At 45.1% G+C, this 18,286-nt stretch overlaps 1 protein-coding gene and 1 pseudogene across 2 annotated transcripts in view; one reads left to right on the top strand and one right to left on the bottom strand.

The window, feature by feature from the left end:
• FSTL4 (follistatin like 4) overlaps positions 1 to 18,286 on the top strand; it is a 347,748-nt gene that overhangs the window by 91,411 nt on the left and 238,051 nt on the right. The window lies entirely within an intron of this gene.
• LOC120581671 (uncharacterized) lies at positions 5,390 to 5,508 on the bottom strand (annotated as a pseudogene).

The following is an 18,286-nucleotide window of genomic DNA, read 5'->3' as shown; positions in this document are numbered from 1 at the left end:
AAGAATATATATTTTAGTAGAAAGCAAATTGAACCCGGAAGATAATAATGGAATACAAAAATTACTAGTGAGAAAAGCTAATAGACAAACACATGGGTGGATATAAGTAAGCATTGACTATAGAAAAATAGCAATAATAGGATGACTAGTTTTAGAGTATTTAAATATGAGATGTTAGGTAATAATGATGACCAGTTGTAAAGCATTTTATGATTTTGTATTGTTTGAGAAGATAACAGGCCCTAATAATATATAAACTTTAGGTTTTAAGTCAAAATGGATATTAAAAATTTAAGGGCAACCTATAAAAGAATAGATACAGAGTATAACTTCTAACACAGAAAAATAGAAAGGGAGGAGTTGGATAAATAGCACTAAACCCATTCAATAGAAAGCAAGAAAATAGAAAAAAAATCAAGCAAAGTAAAAGTATAATATAAAGTAATAAAAACAATAATACATAAATAAGAATAAAATAAGACGGCAAAAATGTATGATGTATCAGTAATAATTACTTTGGGGTTGGACTCATCTGTTAGTCACCAGCAATTCTCAGAGTGAAATTTTAAACTCTAGAGTTGTGCTATTTATAAAAGTCAGGTCCAAATACAATGACACAAAATTTAAAATGAAATTCAAAGAAAAATGTATACTAACACATACTAAAAGAAAAAAATGCTTTGCAGTAGCATTAAAATCAAGTATGCATTAAGATACAGACACATTATTGGATTTATTGTACACTGAAGACTGAAACAATTCACTGGGAAGACATAACTGACATAACAATTATGAACCTATATGCACTCAATATATGTACTAAATATACATAAAGCAAAGCCTAGAGATTTACAGGAGAAAATCGTCAAATTCACCATCATATTGGGATATTTTAAAATACGTTTCACAAAATCAAGCAAGCAAAATCATTAAAAATTAGATATTTGAACATTATAATTAATAAGCTTAATCCAGTCACTGTATGTAACACTGTGCACCTAGTATACACCTTTTACACATACAATTACTAAAATTAACCATATTCTAGGCCACAAAAACTCCAACAAATACTAAGTAATTGATAGACTATATAGTCTTTTACCAATGTGCAATGAAATTATAAATCTATAACAAAAAGCCCACTGCAAATTCATACATTTAGAAACTTAAAAATGTACTTCTAAATTCAAAGGTCAAAGGAGAGGTCATAATGAAAATTACTGAATATTTAAAACTGAACAATAATGGATTCATTATATGTCAAAGTACATAGGATGCTGCTAATGTGATACTTGGAGGGAAAATCATAGCCTTCAATGACTATGATGTTAGAAAATTAGAAAAGTTGAAAATCAAAGGGCCAAGAGTCAACTCAAGACTTTGAAAATAATAAAGAGCAAAAATTAATAGAAAATAAACAATAGTGATGATCAACAATACCAAAATCTAGCCTCCTAATGAAAACAATAAAATTCATCAAACTCTGGCAAGACTGATATAATAATGCTTATGTGCCAAAGATTTCCATGTGCCTTATTTTTAATTCATTCGAAGGTCAAAACAGCCTAAGAGGTAGATAAGTTTATCATTCTGCCACACAGCTTACCGGTGCTCTGTGATACCTGAGCAAAACACTTTCATTGTAGTCTTTCCTTCATTTTTTTATGACACCATGTAGATTTTTTTTTTTTTTAAAGCAAAGCAAAACAAAATAAGACCAAACAAAAACATGAATGAGGCAAAAAGGATGAGAGGTGACATGCATAAAGGATGCGGTGGGGAGTCTTTTGAGAAAATACACATAAACCAGGGCAGGTAAATAAAGCTTAAAAAGGGAAACAAATTTGACAAAGAAGAGGATGACTTGTAATGAGATGTTGGTTCCTGGCAGTCAAAGTTAGCATGGAAATGGGCATTTCCTGGCAAAAGGGATGAGCTGTAGGAGATGATGTCACTGTTTGCAGCAATCAGGCTAGAGACTTGCTTCCAGAGCATAGGTGACCTGGCTTATGTGCATGAGCATCTGTTCAAATGTCAGTGATAAGTGGCTCTTTGCCCTTTGTCAACCCCCAGAGGGGACTCAGAGCCATCCTGGCAGAGAGACAGGGAGCCCCCTTGGACAACACAGAGCTGAGGAGATAGATAGGGGTCATTTGGGGGGTGAGACACAGTGTGCTGTGTGTGCTCTGCAAGGGAAGGTTTCTCTCCAGGACCCACACTGGTACCTGAGCTTGTGCATGTCTTCTGAGTCTCAGCCCAAGGTTCTCCTGAGGGCATGGTTGACATCTGAGGCAATAAAGCCTTCTGGATAGAAACTCAGAGACACCGAGTGTTCCTCACTTGGAAATCGGAGGCCCCCGCTTCTGCCACCTGACGTAGTCACAGTGAAAGTCCCTGGCATGAACAGCATGTGCACACGACGATTACATCGTCAGCTTGGTTAGGTTCCCCTTCTCTCTGCATCACACCTGGCCCGTCCCAACACTCAGTGCGATGAGAGTTTCTGAACAGGAAGCAGGTTTTCACAGACTACTAGGCTGGGTAGAGGTTCCTTAGCAGTGAGCTGAAGGTGAGTTCTCCTGAGGGCCTGCCCCTTCATTTCAGAAGTCCAGAGCTTGGTGTTTCTCTTAAGTATCCTGGATGTTGCTGGCCTGATCGGTAGCAACCCGTGTCAGGATGGGAGTCTTAGGAAGGAGGGATCCAGCTTCCAGTGGCACCGGCTGTGCTTATTAAACACCGTTGCATGGCCGCTCCCAGCGCCCCAGCCCTCTGCTCACTGAGGGCTTGTGGGATGGCCGTTTGGACAGGTCCTACAGCAGGAGCTTCAGGGGCCCAGGTTCTGAATCTCTCGTCGGCAGTCTCCAGAAAAAGATCAAATGCCAGAGGAGCAGGGTTAGGGGTCCAAAAGCAGTTGGCGGGGGCAGGGGTGTGAGGGGCCCCATTGGGAGGTGAGGAGCATCCTGGGGTCTATGAGATTACGGTGAAGGTGGATCCTTCACCTGAAGCATGCCAAGTTCATTCACAGCCTAGCACCCACCCCCACACTCCTAAGGAAGTTCTTGCTTCAGTGTTTTCATTTTCCCCAAGAATGAAAATTGACAATGGTTTGGAAGTTTTCTTCTCAATCTACATTTTTAATAGCATTTCTCACTCAGAGATAAACATGTGATCTCCACCCTGTACATGGATGGAGATGCCCCATTATCAATCTGTATAGGTTTCTTACCAAAAAGACAGCCTCCCGCAATGATCGTTTCATTTCTCCTGACATTTTTAAAAAAATAGTAATACATAATAATTCTAGCAACAAAATCAAAATTAGAAAATCCAGTTAAGAAATACATATATGTATATATACTTCCAGTCCTGTAAAACACAGTTATGTGGGACGAGGTCTGATTCTAGTTCCTTAACTATCTTTGGAGCATGACCCCTTCCATCTTGGAACATCAGATTTCCCATCTATAAAGTGATAGTGCTGGACTGGACCATCGTTTTCGGACCTCACGCTCCACACTAGGTCCTAACAATGGAGAGTCCGAGGCCCACAGCAGCAGGGTCGGAGGCAGACCAGGTCTCCCAGGACGTTCCTGAAATCAGACCCAGTCCGAGGTGCTAGCCCTTTGCTGAGGCTCTATGGAAGTCTCAGCCGAGAGATGGTGAGTGGGGGCTCTGCCACACATTGCAGCAGCCACAGAGCGGGAAGCAGCCTCTTCCCATGGCTGACTCACCTTTCCTGAGTGAGAACTTGCCATCAACCAGGCACTGAGCTAAAATGTTTTTATCACCAGGTCAGGACACTCTCACCATGACCCAATAAGTTAGAAATTTTATATTTAATAGAGAAGACCTGAGGTTTAGAGGCAGTCGCTTATCCGAGGTCACAGAGGTAGACTGTTAGCAGAACAATTCACCAAAACAGGACCCTGTTGTCATGTATCCAGGGCCCCCCATGAGTGATGCTTAACCTCAGAGTGGCTCATCCTCCATCATCTGCAAGGAAAGATGGTGACAGCTCAGATTGCAGGAGGAAGAGAATACCAAACAGGCAGCAGCATAAGTCGTAGGCATCTGCCCTTTACTATGTGTGATCATCCTGAGCTTGGTGACCCTGGAAGTGGCACGTGCTAAGCACAGATGTAAAGGCATGACTTGGGCAGTAAGACCAAGAATTCTGTGTCAGGCTCCCCAACCCCCGCCCCCTCTTCCATGCCCACGTGGTCAATGTCCACAGCGGGGGTCCTCTTGAGCTTACACGGTGCTTTAAAAAGGACTGAAGACTGTTCCTGGTATCCGCCTGCTCTGAACAGTCTCTGCCAGTTCTTCTTTGTGGTTCACTGGCGCATTGGGTTCCAGGGCCAGACCCATGACCCCTAGACACTGTCAGAGCAGTCTAGATGGGTAGAAATCCTGACAAACTACAGTCCTCTTCTCTGGAGGCCAGAGTCAGGGGCTTCCTGCAGATGTGAAGCCCCAGATTCTCCTCCTGCTGGCTACATAACTTCCAGCAAGTTATCATGCCTGAGCCTCCGTCTCCTCACCGGTCAGATGTGGATGATGTTACTTTGCGTGATTTTGTGGAGCTTCAGTATGGATGTGGTACTGAAGACAGGGTAGTCCGAAGCTCCTTCCCCTCTCCAGCCCCCTTGGCAGCTCCAGCTCTAAGGCTCCCCGGCCCTTGTAAGGCTGTCACTCTCCTGCTCCTGGCTGTGGCCTGAGCCATCTCACTGTGGACCAGGAGCTGGGGCCGGAGGCTCTTCTCATAGCACACCCATCAGCCGTGAGGGGTCACCCAGGTTGCCTCTGCCTTCTTAGTGCAAGCCAGTGATAGCACCTTGTGTCGAGTGATAGATTTTTCATAGGGAACTCATTTTTCTTCGCCTTATCTCCTCAAAAGCATTTTCAGACGTGGTCGATGATTGAGCTAGTTTTAAAGAAACCGAAGGCCAGAGCAGAGGCGAGAATGCTTGCTGAGAACGATGTCCGTTTCTACCACTGCTTACAGAAATCAGCCTCTCTCTCCCTCTCCTTCTCTTAGCCTCTCCTTCAGTCTCTCAGTCTCTCTCTGTCTCTGCGTATCTCTCTCAAGTTCTGTCTTCCTTGCCCCTTCTTGGTCTCTTCTTTTCTCCCCGATCACCCCCTCCCCGCTCTCCTCCCTTTAGGTCTTTCTTATGCTCTCATAGTCTCTCACTCGCTGCTGTCTTGGTCGGTCTCTCTTCAATCTCTTGCTCTCAGCCTCTCTCTCGTGATCTCTCTCCTACCGTTCTACCCCTCAGCCCCGCCCTCTCTCACTGTCTCTGTCCTTCTATCTCAGTCCCCTACCCCACCCTTCGCTCACTCTCTCTCTCATCCACGAGCCCGTGTTTTGTTTTATTTTATTTATTTTTAATGCCTACAGCACCTGGTATTCCTAGGTAGTCTCCCATCCAAGTACTAACCAGGCCCAACCTTGTTTAGCTTCCAAGATCAGATGAGATTGGGCACATTCATGGTGGCATGGCCTTAGGAGCCCATGTTTTATTGATGGCTATGTGAAGGTTACGTGTTCCTGAGTGTGAGCTAATCCTGCTGTGACTGCAGATACTTCCATTGGCAAGTACTTCCTGTCCACCTTGGGAATATGTGCATTTGGCAACAGGAAGACAGTCAACGTATTCCAGAACTGGGAAAGAGAGTGATTTGCCACTTGAAGGAGATTTTGTCTCTTGCACTCCCTCGGAGAACCAGGGTTCAGGACCAGCGTGTGCCCATGTACAGCGGACCTCAGCCATTCAGCATGCCTCACCCACAGCTCTTGATAGCCCGGAGCTGGCCAAGTTTTCCAAGGCCCGAGTGTTTGCTGAGACTCCAAGCTTGTCAGCAAGCCTGCATCAGAGTGTGCGTCCTGCTCAGCCAACCCACTCAAGACAACAGCTTGTTTGCTGCTGCCTTGACTGCTCCCATTTGCACATTTACTTGGAATTTGCTGATTATAAGCCATTTACCTCTTCTTAAGAGGGTTTAAAGGACCTCGCAGAGCAGCCAGTCCTGGCCATTTCTAGTTTGAGTTTTGCAAAACTGAAATTAAATTAGAGTTTTCTTTCAATGTTCCCAAATTCAGCCGTTGCTCCCATAGGCTGGCCATCCTCCCAATCAGCCAGAAGTGGCAAGGTTTGCCTGCATGGGAAGCAGCGCCATTAACTGCCCATGAAGGGCTCCCTCCCGCTTCCCGCTCCCTCTCCGAGTCTCCAGGCAGATATTTCTTTAGAGAGCCAGCTGTGAATGTGAGCTCTGCCTTCTTCTTTGTTCTGAAGCAGACACCAAAAGAAAGTGTCCTGCATTGGGGCTACAGCAGGGTCCTCTCTGCAGCCGTTAAGAGAAGCTCTCGATGCTCGAGAATGTCTCATAAATGTTTTGTTTTGTTTTTCTGGGCAGAGCAGTGGCACTACCCGAGGCAGTAACATTTCATTTTTACACCAAAATTCACAGCTACTATCAAGGGGAATATAAATGTATTAAAATCCTTGACAAAGAGATAAAAACAAGAGAAGAGCTGGGAAAGTTCTTTAGGTGAAGTTGCCCCTCACGTCATATCTGGGTTGAAATTTAGCCAGAATTGCATAGCATGTTTCCTGAAGCAGTAAGAATTGTTACTTAATGAGTAAATACAAGGTGTTTACATTTAGACAGCTCTAAGCCGTCTCACATTCATGATCTTGATTTATCCTTATGACTGTGCAAAGTAACGAGGGACATGTCTTCATTTTACTGAATGGGACAGTGAGGGCCTCATACCAACATCAGTTACAGAAGTGGGGATAGCTTTGAAGTGTCCTCAATGCTAGCACCAGGCTTTTGTCACTTAAGAGACAGTAGATGATGTTGCTGAGCAGTGTGTAGAAAGTGCCACTGCCAAGTACAGATCAAGCAGTGGAGGCCTACGAAGTAGAGGCCGTCAGGCGAAAGCAGGATGAGAATTCTCAGATAAGCCGCTTTAAGCCTTATATGAAAGCAGTTTTTCTTTGACACATGATGGTTCTCATAAATGTAGGAGAATATAGTTCTCCTCACATGTAAGCCAGTGAGCATATTCTGCTCTTACTTTCTTGATTAGTCAAGAAAACAGGGATTTTAATTCTATTTCTTAAAAAAAAAAAAAAGTCCTATTTGTGTAAGTGGCCTTCTTTCCAATGTCATCTTCAAAGTTTTATGTCAGAAGACCTTTGAGTGAAATCTCTTTCGCAAAAAGCTTTCTTCTTTCTGCATTTCAATTTTCTGCAAAAAGGGGGCTCGGAAAAAAGCGATAGTACTATTGCCACTGCTGTCTTTCATTTGCTTCAAGGGAGATGAAGAAATTGCCCAATTTGTTGTGCAGCAGAGTAGATGCCATACCCAGGGGACAAAGAACCTTTGTGTACATGCTACTTGGGCAGAGGTACAGCTGGGGGAAGGTGGACAAGGGCAGGGATGGCAGAGCCCAGTTTGGGGGCACCAAAAGGCAGCCAAGTATCTGGAGCCAGGGCATGGAGAGTGATGAATGCTGGAAATTTTGAGTAGGGGTAGGGGAGAGAAAGATCCAGAGGAATAAAATGGAAGTAGACACTCTTGCTAGGAGACCTGGCAGGCCACAGGAAGCAGTAGAAACTTTGCAGCCAGCCCCTCCAGTACAGAGGGCTTGGGACACTCTCCTATATGAGGGGCTAAGGAGGCATCCTGTAGGCTGTGCGGCAGGATTGACAGCAGGAGAGGATTTCGTCTTCTGCTGAGCCGACTCTGACCCTGCCTACTCTCCCGCCTGCCCTGGAGGCCTCCCACCACCCTGCCCCACAGTACCTTGCTGAACCACAAAAACTGATCATGAGAAGCTCTGTGAAACGGTGATCCCAAACGGAAAAGCATGGCTGGTGAACTAGCCCTGGCCTCCAGACTAAATAATAAGGCCAGTCTAAGGCCGAGGTCAGGAGTAGTCTGTGGTCCATGATGATGATGGCTAGCCCTGACTTCGCTGGCTTAGAAGATCTGGCTTTAGAGAGTCCAGTCATAGTCCCAGCCAGCGTATCCTAGCCCTTTTGCTGGGCTGGGCTCTGGGCATGGGCTCACTAGTGTGCATACGCGTAAAGATGTGGTATGTGAGCAAAGGCCTGCCTCCAGCCACACACCCTTTGCTGGGTGCTTGGCTTTCTCTCTGAAGATGGCTTTAGTCCATGAGAGCTCATAGGTCTCTGTCCAGCACTCCTATGCGACCCTTGTGGATTATCAGCAAGGGGCCAGAGGGCCATCGTTCCCCGGGGACACAGAGCCCCCTGTGGGCATTCTCTGAGCCTTCCTTCTTTTATCAAATTGCAGCTGACTGTTGCACTGGCTGAGGGCTTCCCAAGACTTTGCCCTTCCAGGGGAGTGTTAGGACTTCCAGCCTCACACATACCATCTTCTCCTCACCTCCCACCCTGCTCGGTGTGTGCTGTGGTGGGAAGGTCCCCTTGTACCTGCTCACTCTCATGATAGCTGGGGCCCCTAGATCTGTGTTCACTCTTGGACCAAGGGCAGCTGCAAGGGTAACCCGCTTGCCTGGCAGGAGGCGATGTGCGCCAATGGGCAGGGTGAGAGGTCAGCCTCTGTTGGGCCCTGCAGCATTCTCTGGAAGCGAGCCATTTCTGAGGGCCTATGACAAACGGGGCTGAGACCAGACTGACCTTTTGGCAGCCCCCACTCTTTGCTGATGATGTCTCACGGGAGCCTGGCCGTTTTCAACAGACTCGCTTGTCCTGAGTTGCACACAGTCAGTGTTGCCCTGTGGCGCTGACTTCAGAGAATGCCAGCCAGGAACCTGGATCTGAGTTTCTGTCTCTTGGCATTGCAGTCTGGCTTCCTTTTTCTGTTTCAAACAAACAACTTGCGTGGCATTTTCTTTCCTTTTGCCTCAATTAGCATCAGCTTTTGGCGAAACTGGGGCTGCATCCACAGGCAGACTGCCTGACTGTGGTCTCGCCCATCTTTCTCAGATGTTTTCTGTTTCCACCTGGTGTCAGCTGCCATCCCTCTCTTCATCCCTCCCTCCTCCTCAAGACAAGTCAGCCTCAGGAGCCGGGACACAGTGCCCTCTGCCTGTTCTCCTGGCAGGTCGCTATAGGAGTGCCCTCCGAGATGCTGCGGACAGGACTCAGATGTTTACAGCATTATCCCTGCGCTAGGCTGCTGTCTGGGTAGCCAAACTTTCCATCTTGATGGTGGGTCAATTCTGGGTCACTCCCTACAGTAAGGGACTGTGTCTGACTCGTCACCCTTGTGAACCCAGACATTGCCACAGAGCCTGGCCCATAGTGGCACTCATAAACATTTGTTGAATGAATGAACTAAGAAAATCTTTGAGCCGAGCAGCTAAGCACCTGTGATGAGTTCCTTCCACAGCAATGCTTGGTAGCTCATGAGTGATTGGGATAAGAAGGAAAACCTACAACCCAACTCCCGAGGCCACAGGGACCTGGACTACACGCTTGAGGCTTGTGGAGACACCAGACATGTGCCCCACTCACAGAATATCCTCAACAAGCAACCTGGTTCCCAGCCCCTGGCAGCCACTGTCTTCAGGTGTCTGGGACGTGCCAGGACTGTGTCTGTGTCATGGGCCAGTCTCGCCTCCTCCCTCCTCCCACACAGGCGTCAAACATGAATTGCATGGTCCACTGCTCATAGGGCCTGCTCTCTTCTAGCATAGGTAAAGCCTTGCGGGGAGAAATCTCATTTAAAATTTGAGTTTCTCTTCCCGGGGAAAACAGAGGCTCATCATCTAGTGAAGCATTTCTTCAGGGTCATGTGAAATGTCATTTGAGAGCAGATGCTTAAGGATTAAAAGTGAGAGTCTAAGAGAGGCACTGCTGGGGAAAACAGCAGAAAACACTGTTTGGGACAGAGGAGACGCTGGCTCCCAGCCCTCATACATGCATGGCCCTATCACCTGCTGTCCAAGAGCTGTGGCCACAGGTAGGCATGGGCTTAACCTTGACCCAAGCCAGACATCTCCAGAGCAAGGGAGCAGCCCAGGTCAAATCTGGACATTTTCCCAAGCCAAAACCTTGGTGACTTTGAAAGCTCTTTGCTATTCCAACAGCACTTGTAGCAACGCCTTTTACCCTTGGTGCAGCAAGATGACTGTGCGAATGCTTTGGTGGTATTTTAGCTCCTCAGATTCAATGAGAAACTCAAGTAGTAATGGCAAATATTTATATAGGGCTTATTCCATACCAGGTTCAGATCTGAGGACTATAAGGTTGATATTAAAATCTCAATTTTGCAAATGAGGCAACTGAGGCTTACAGAGGTGAAGTAATTTGCCCAAGGTCATAGGGCCAGTAGATGGCAGAGCTTAGATTCAAACCCAGGCATAGGGCTCCAGCACGTGTGTCCCGCCCACTCTGCTTGCTCAATGCCACCGGTGGGTGTCATCAGCACAGTCAGCATTCTGTTTAGTTCCATATCAGCTTTTCTCTCTTGCTTTAAGTGTTAAATGCCTTCACAAACATTGTCTCATTTGATCCTCATGGAGAGGGAGGGAAGATGTCACCCTCTTTTTAAAAATTTTTTTGTCTCGTATGCGATTTATTTTGTTTATGCAGATGGAAGCTGTATTAGCTACATCACTAAGCACCCTCTCAGAGGCCACAGAAAGAACTCATGGCATTAACATAGTATTTTATTTTTTTAAACAACTTTATCGAGGGATAATTTCTATCCCATAAAATTCATTCATTTTTAGTGTGCCAATCAATGGTTTTCTAGCATATTTATAGAGCTGTGCAACTATCACTAAAATCTAATTTTAGAAGGTTTCTGTCACCCCCAAAATAAACCTTATGCCCATTTACAGGCACTCCCCATCCCCACTCCAGCCTGAGGCAATCACTGGTCCACTTTTCCTCTCTACAGATTTGCCTCTCCTGGGTATTTCATATAAATGGACTCACACTATGTGCCCTTGTGGGTCTGGGTTCTTTCACTGTTCATAACATTCTCGAAGTTCTTCCATGTTATTGTATGTATCAGTTTTTCATTCCTTTTAATCGTGGAATGATATACCATCCTATGAACCACAGTTCGTTCATCCATCCAGCAGTGGAGGAAGACCTTGGTGTTTTCTATTTGGCTACTGTATCATCCTCTTTAGTTGGAGAAAGAAACCGGGTCTCAGAGAAGTCCTGCACGCTTGTTACAGTTACATCATCAGTGGAGTCAGGCTAGACTCCGGCTGGTGGCTCCTGGTTCATTCACTGAGCTAAGCAAACACTTACTTAGCTTTTTTGTGTTCCTTACACTGGTCTAAGCTCTGGGAACCTGCTGTGAGCAAGACACAGAAGACCCCTGTCTTCATGGGACTGTCACTCCCATGGAGGAAGACAATTAGCAAATGAATAAACTTAAAAGACTGTTAGGTAGTGCTAAGTGCTATGAAGGAAATAACACAAAATAATGTGAGAACATGTAACAAAGGAGTTAAGAATTTTTATTTTACTCAAATGCCTCTAGATTTTTATGTAGCATTTAAAATTTCTATTTCATTTAAAGAATTATCCAAATAATTTCACTTTACTTGGAAAATATTCAAAGGTTTTGAGACAGAAGGAATCATTTTTACCTGTATACTTTGGGGACACATCCATTGGACTGCCTTGTGGTTGGGGTGTGACTTCTCTCCACACTCTGTGGGGTCAGTGCACAACCCACCCTGCCATCCGTCCCAGATCCCCCCTACACACCCCACCCCACCAGACAAGGCCACCTCCTTTCCATTCTGTAATCTGGGGCAGCTTAGGTGGCCTCAGGAGCCTCCAGCTGAAATTGCATTAGTGTGTGTGAGCAAATTACCCCAGTTATCTGGCCATGTAGAAAGCTACAGTTTTGCTCTTCATGAAAAATTAAAATCGTGTCCTGATCTGATGGAAGGAAACAGATGAAGCAACTTGGATGAACTCAGCCATTGTTGATCAGGCAGATGATAAACTACGCATTTTCTTGACTCAAGGGATCAATGGAGAATCTTAAAAAGAAAAGCACAGAAGAAATTAAGATTAAATTTGCAGGCCTGTAATACTGGGAATGCATTCTAAAACTGCAACAAAATAAGGCTGTCTCCTGAAATGCATTATTTATCCCTTGCCTGTTACCACAGTTACAGATGCTCCTTCCTGTGGTTCAAACCCAAGTCGGTGATAGAAGCAGACCAGAGGCAGGCGACTTGTAGCTCACCAGTAAAGTTAGAATTTCAGATGAGCAGCCATGATATTTTTAGAATGTTTGTGTGTACATCACATCATAAATCGTGAGGATGAAGGTAGCGGTGTGAGTCTAAATCCAATTGGGGCCACAATGTGAGCTTTATTTTAAGACGAAAAAAATTTTAAGAGGAAAAAATCGTGGAATTGGTTATATGGTTCATTCTTACATATTTTTCATTAGTAAAATCTTGGAAGAACATCAAAAGTGATTCGGGGTTCAATGGGGACCTTCAGTGGAAGCACATAATTTGTGCTTCCTAATGAAACTCCCTCCACAATCATATTTACCAGAATGAGATTCAGAAAGAGAAAATTGTCCCACTGGTGTTAATGGATTGGCACCTGCCTCAAATGTCATTGCCGTTGAAGTTACACAAACCAGACAACAGGAAATTTTCAGTAATTGAAGCACAAAGTAGTATAAAATGTCCCCAACAAGAAGTATGCTTCAGTACCCATGAACACAGTTCTCAATTATCTGGGCAAATTTCTCTCTGAATTCTCTGGAAAGCTGGCACTTCTCAAGGAAAAAAAAAAAAAGAATTTTGCAGAATTTTAAACATAAAGTTTGAAGAAGATGCTTTCAGAAAAGTTGTGCCTAAGCCAATTAAAATTTCAGCAGGTTGTTCCCTCAGAAGAGAGAAGCAGACAAAACATTAGAGGGCCACGTCTGTCATCCTGTGTCTTCCGAAGGAGGAAATCAGTGAAGACCAGAGATTTGGGAATCTCACAGAGCAGTTTGGTTCCCAGCTCTGGTGCTAACCAGTTCTATGACCTGGGTCAAGCCACGTATGCTCTCCAGCCTCAGTTTCCTCATCTGCAAGATGGCGACATCATAAGCCCCATCTTCACAGATTTTCTGGAAGGCTTCTATGACAAGTATGGAAATCACTGGGCAGAATAACCAGCATAAAGTAATGCCCAACATAATGGCAATCTATTGGAAAGTTGTGGAAGGAATGGAATGTGTCAGAATAGCAGAGAGACTAAGAAAGAAAATGGTGAAACTGTTTATCGATCACTTATGAGAATTTGACTCTATCCCCTGAGAAATGAGAGCAATATTCTTATAGGCCAAATAAGTGATTAGCATATTTGGGGAGTGTATTTAACACTTTTCCTTCCTCCCTTTCTTCCTTTCTTCCTCCCTAGATTTTTTTTTTCCATTGACAATTAGTGAGTCATCTGAACAGTTATTTTAAACCAGACTTTAAGCATAGTGGATAAACATTTGCATATCGATGATATTAGTCTGTTGGCTCCTTGAGCATAATGATAATGGCAGAACATGCAAAAATCTTCATTAATACCATGATTTACTAAGCACTACTATGTGTCTGGCTCAGCCCCAGGTTAAGACACTTTGCCAAGAAGCGAAGGTCAAACTTGTAACCTTGAGGTGGGTCATCGGGGTTTGTGCTGATCCATCTGAAGAATCCCATGACCTCAGCCGCAGGCAAAGTATCCCTGACCCAGGCTTAGCTTGGTTTCTGACCTCGTCCAGCCATTTCCTGGGGTTCACATTATGACATGAGAAGGAACTTAAAAATCAGTCTTCCAATTATAGTCTCTCTCTCTCTCTCTCTCATATATATGTATGTATGTATGTGTATATATATATATACACACACATATATGTGTGTGTATATATATATATATATGTATATATGTATGTATGTAAGTCTAAAGATCATTCAGTGGTCAATGAAATGAGATGACATGAGGTCAATGAAATCTGCTCTCCACAGGAAGGATAATAGAGGAGCCGTGATTGGGGTGGGGGTGTCTCAGGAGAGCATGGTAGAGACGTTTGTGGGACAGAGACTTTTCTATCCTCAGAGAATGGACAACCATTGGTGAGGACGGTAGATTTGACATCTGATGTACTTTTTCCTGAGTAAGAGTTAGTGGCTGGGCTATAAAAATTTCACAGAATCATTTTCTCCACCACAACTTCTCTCTAGCTAGCTTTCCTATCCCTCATGAATATTTATGCCTTGTCTGTTTAAAATGCTTGGAGGGGGAAAAAAACAAACTTTGTTCTCAGACTCAAATTTTTCTGGAAGGTATAAGAGCACTCGTATAAGATAGTAACAATGTACTTCAGCTAAACCAAGTGCTTAGACCAATATTCACTTAAAGTCCAAGTCGGCTGTATATTAACACTGAATATTAACAAGGTTTACACGAGATAAGGAAATTGAGGGGCCCAATACACGGCGCCCGACATATATCAGTCACTGGCTATCTGCTTCCTTCATCTTTTTGTAATCAAGCTTCACATAATTTACTTGGAAATAAGTGACGAAGCTTCGGAGGATTTGGAGATTGATTCCATTTGGTTCAGAAATCCATCAAAACTCTTGTCTGGGTGCTGTAGTCTTTGCTTTGCCTCACGCACTTACCTTCTCCTGCCTTCCTGGTGACCTCAAGCCCCTTTCTTTGCTTCCACTCCTTGCCTCTTCTTTGCACCTCCTTCCTCCCTGAATTTCCCTGCCTCCTGCACAGAGAGCCCCATGAGGCAGATCCCACCTGCTCAGACTCTTCTTCAGGGTCACTATCAAAAGGCAGTTCTGCCACTCAGCATTTCTAGCAGGCAGGAACTACCACATGCCTACCCAAGAGCAGGGTGTCAGAAGTGGCCAGTGAATCCAGTTTCATTCTCAGGCAAATTTCTGAAGTTAAGGGGAAGAGTCGATTATGCAGACCACGCTGAATTCAATCTCCTGGTTTATGTTATCGCCGGAGCCCGTTAATTCAGACTCGCCTATTACTTATTCTTTATCTAGAGGAAATAAAGAGAAACAATTACCTTGGTGTGACATTCTGCCATCTCTACAAAGCCATCTGCACCTGAGACTTTGCTAGCAGCAGAAAGAACGAGTTAAATGCTAAATATTTCAGAGAGAAGAGAGTAGCAGGGTTATTGAAAATAAATTTAAAAGACCTTCATGTATTCTGGTCATATATTGCCGGCATAAAACTTTCCCAGATATAAAATAGCTTTCTGACAGGAGGGCTGTGGCAGGGGCAGGCTGAGGCGTGGAAGGTAACACTGGAGAACCCTCACGACCTCTCGTCCAGACGCGGACTCTCCTTTGTGAAGGCATCTTTGAAATGATTGAAGGTGGACTATTACCGCAGAGACCTTTTCAATAATGAATTTTAAATTATAAATGACATTTTGTTGTGTGCCTTTCTCTCCCACTTGTTGGTGGTTAACTGAGAAAATCGATGCCAGTGTTGTCTAAAGGGAGCGAACGTGCAGGAAGTTAAGCCTGGAGCTTAGTTTCAGTTCTTCACTGAGAATGCTCCCCGATTTAAACGTCTGTGAAGGCTGTGTCCTGGGCCGAGCTCCCAGGCCCCTCGAGACATGCAAGCATTTCATTCCCATCTCTTCTCTCTGAGGATGGGCTGTGGGAGACAAATGGGAATGGTTTAGGACCATAGGCTGCCCTGAGGGACGCTGGGAGACTGTCTTCCTTCCATGGAGTGATGAGAGCGAGGACTATCAATTAAAATTACAGGACTCATTCAGTGAGACAATTACCAGTCAATGTACAAAGAAATTGCTATTTGTTTACTGCCCTTAAAAGAAACTGCTAAGACAGAGGAAAGATAATGTAAGAGTAATCATTGGTGCGCCAGCCCTTTCCACTGACCCTGGCGGTCAGAGTTTTCTCTCATTGCATCAACCATTCTTGGCAATTAGGTGTGCCTTCCTTATTAATGCCAGGGTAGGGAAGCAGAAAATGAAGGCCCTTCTTCTCAAATAGCTGCTTAATGTTGCAATGCCTGCCTATAAGTCATGAAAGCTGTGGAGGTTTGCCCATCCCTAAGCACAGAACGCCCTTGATGCCAGCTGTAGAATAGAAGCATTAACACAGACGAGCAAATCCTGGCCTGTGCACTTTCTGGTGCACAGGTAGAACTGGCACATCCCTCTCGTGGGCTGCAGCAGAAAGGGCCTGCCCCCCGCAGAGCCTGAGCCTGCCTTCCAGAGGTGCCTCATCTTCTAGTTGGACCCTGAGCACCTGCTGCTTCTCAGCAAATACTCGGCTCCCTCTGCCCCTTGTCTTTTCTCCTTAGGCAGCGTGATTGGAGCTGCTGGGTATGGGGGTGGAGGTGACGCAGGGGACATGGAGAGGTCGTGTATCCGTGTGTCTCTAGTTATTAGTTATTACTACCTGTGTACAAGATGCTGCCCTAGATGCTGTACACCTCTAGATGCTGTGTGCAGGTGTGTCATAGGTGGCACTGAACATGGGAACCAGCTCCCCTTTAGTTTCACTGAACCTAGAATGGGAAGAAAGCTCAGCAGAACGAGTTGAAGTAAGACCTGGAATCTGTTTTCTTTACTGCGGAGTAGATCATGCCACCCTGTGGCGAGATTTCTTTAGAAGACATCTCTGTTGAAGTGTATATAGGTAGTAGCCATGGTCTGGAGGCAGAGGACCGGCCTAGCTGAACTCTCAACCCCCTAACCACTTGAGCGGCCATCACCTCGGGCTGGCTTTACCCCCAGCATGCCCAACCTCGGGCTGGCCTTACCCCCAGCATGCCCAACCTCGGGCTGGCCTTACCCCCAGCATGCCCAACCACTTGAGCGGCCATCACCTCGGGCTGGCCTTCCCCCCAGCATGCCCAGACAGTCCTGATCTTAGATTCGGAGAAGCCATAGGACGGACACATTGCACACAGCTAGGAGCCACATCACCCAGTCCTGACTGACAGGCCAGGCCATGCGCTCTCTCGCTAACACTCTGCAGACCAGGAAGTGTGGTGCTGCTTCCCTGGCAACCTGCCAAACAACTAACGTGCTTCGACGTACCACCTGTACAAAGCACAGCACTGACTTCTTTTCAGATCAGAGCCTCCTCTCCAGTAGCATCCAAAATCCATAGGAACAGAGCCCTACATTAAAACACATTGGATGGGCAAGATTATCTCCTCTCTACTGGGAGGAGAAGTGTCTAAAGAAGCAGGGCGGGGAAGGCTCGTCAGAACTAGAACTGGACGGTAAACTCTGCAGAAGTCAGAACAGCCTTTGCTGAGAAGATGATGTCACAGGTAGAAGCCCCTCTGCCCCAGCTTGGTCCAGGCAAGGCGGGCAGTGCAAGAGACAGGGCACTAAGAGGGCAGGAGGGCAGGGGCCGTGGCCACTTTCCTCCAGTCCCTGCTATACCGAGGTACCTTGGGAAAACCACATTCCTGTTCCACTTCTGGTTTATTCATCTTTAAAGGCTGGGATTGGACTCAATGGCTGAGATCGGTTCCTACTATGCCAGCATTTGGAGGGCCTCCCATTATTTGTCTGTAAGCTAAAAGTTGAGGACAAATAAATTACATTTATATTATGATGAATTTATTGCTTCCTAGAGAGTCAAATCATGTCCTCATATTTCATTAGATTCTCTATACATCCAGCACACTGACCCCTTCTTGTATCATTCAGTGAAGACTTTTTCTGGTATCAGGTTCAGATAGATTCTCCTATTTTGCTTTCCATCAGTTGCCTTTCACATGTCCTCACATTCATTCATATTATCTCTTTTGTCATCAGCTGTCTCTTCTGCCTGGGGTCTCTCTTATGGAGCCTCTTTTTCTTGTTCTAATCTAGAACGTTCTTTTGGGTTGTTCCACTGTTCTCAGGATAGCCTGACTTTTCCTTTCTTGGCTTACACTTTCCTTTTGCTGGAGTATAGCCTTGTGTAACTTTCTAAGAAAATGTGTACAGGAGTTCAACTTTCTATTCCTCAAATATCTGAAAATGCTTTTATTCTGTGTTTGTACATAGATGGATTGGCTGGATATAAAACTCCAAGTTGAAAATTTTCCTGTTAGTAGTCAAAGTAGGGTAACTCAAATATCAGGGGCATAACATAGGTTATTGTGCACTCACATCACATACTGCTCATTCCTCCATAAAATTGAGATTTGGGGGTTCTCTGCTCCATACAGTAATTCAAGGAGCGTATATAGACTCTTTTTACATTGTGGCCTCCAAGGTCACTGTGGACAAGGATGAGAGAGAGAGA

This window comes from Pteropus medius, unplaced genomic scaffold (genome assembly GCF_902729225.1).
Source record: "Pteropus medius unplaced genomic scaffold, Ma_sr-lr_union100, whole genome shotgun sequence".
Classification (NCBI taxonomy): domain Eukaryota; kingdom Metazoa; phylum Chordata; class Mammalia; order Chiroptera; family Pteropodidae; genus Pteropus; species Pteropus medius.
This window is presented reverse-complemented; position numbering and strand designations above follow the sequence as displayed.